Genomic DNA, 484 nt, shown 5'->3' on the forward strand with positions numbered 1-484 from the left:
GAGAGAGAGAGAGAGAGAGAGAGAGAGAGAGAGACACCATGCTATATCATGGTAGCATATGGGCAGCCAAATTGCTCAAGGTCCTTTGCTAAGGTGTTTTGAAGTGGTTCTCCCTACTCTCAGAACTCCCTCCCACAGTCTTCAAAACTTCTAATAATGTCAAACAATGTTTACAGAGCACAAATCTCATGATGCTTGGCCCAGTGGAAGACAGGTTCTCAGATTTCCACCACTTGTCTTTCTTCACTGTAGTTGAGATTCCAATAAATGTGGTTTAGCTTTTATTACACCATGCTGTATTTAAGGCAGATTCTCAGGTACAAAGCAAGGGGGCCTCCAAGGTACTGGTCACTCTCTGTTGTGCAGTGCGCGTGTAGTCGTCTCGCCGGCAAGAACGCACACACACACACACACACCAGAATCCTTCCGTATGAACGCGTTTATTCCCATAAACCAAAATGGTGGTAGAAGACGAAGAAGATGA

The sequence above is a fragment of the Grammomys surdaster genome, unplaced genomic scaffold (genome assembly GCF_004785775.1).
Source record: "Grammomys surdaster isolate TR1022 unplaced genomic scaffold, NIH_TR_1.0 170, whole genome shotgun sequence".
Lineage (NCBI taxonomy): Eukaryota > Metazoa > Chordata > Mammalia > Rodentia > Muridae > Grammomys > Grammomys surdaster.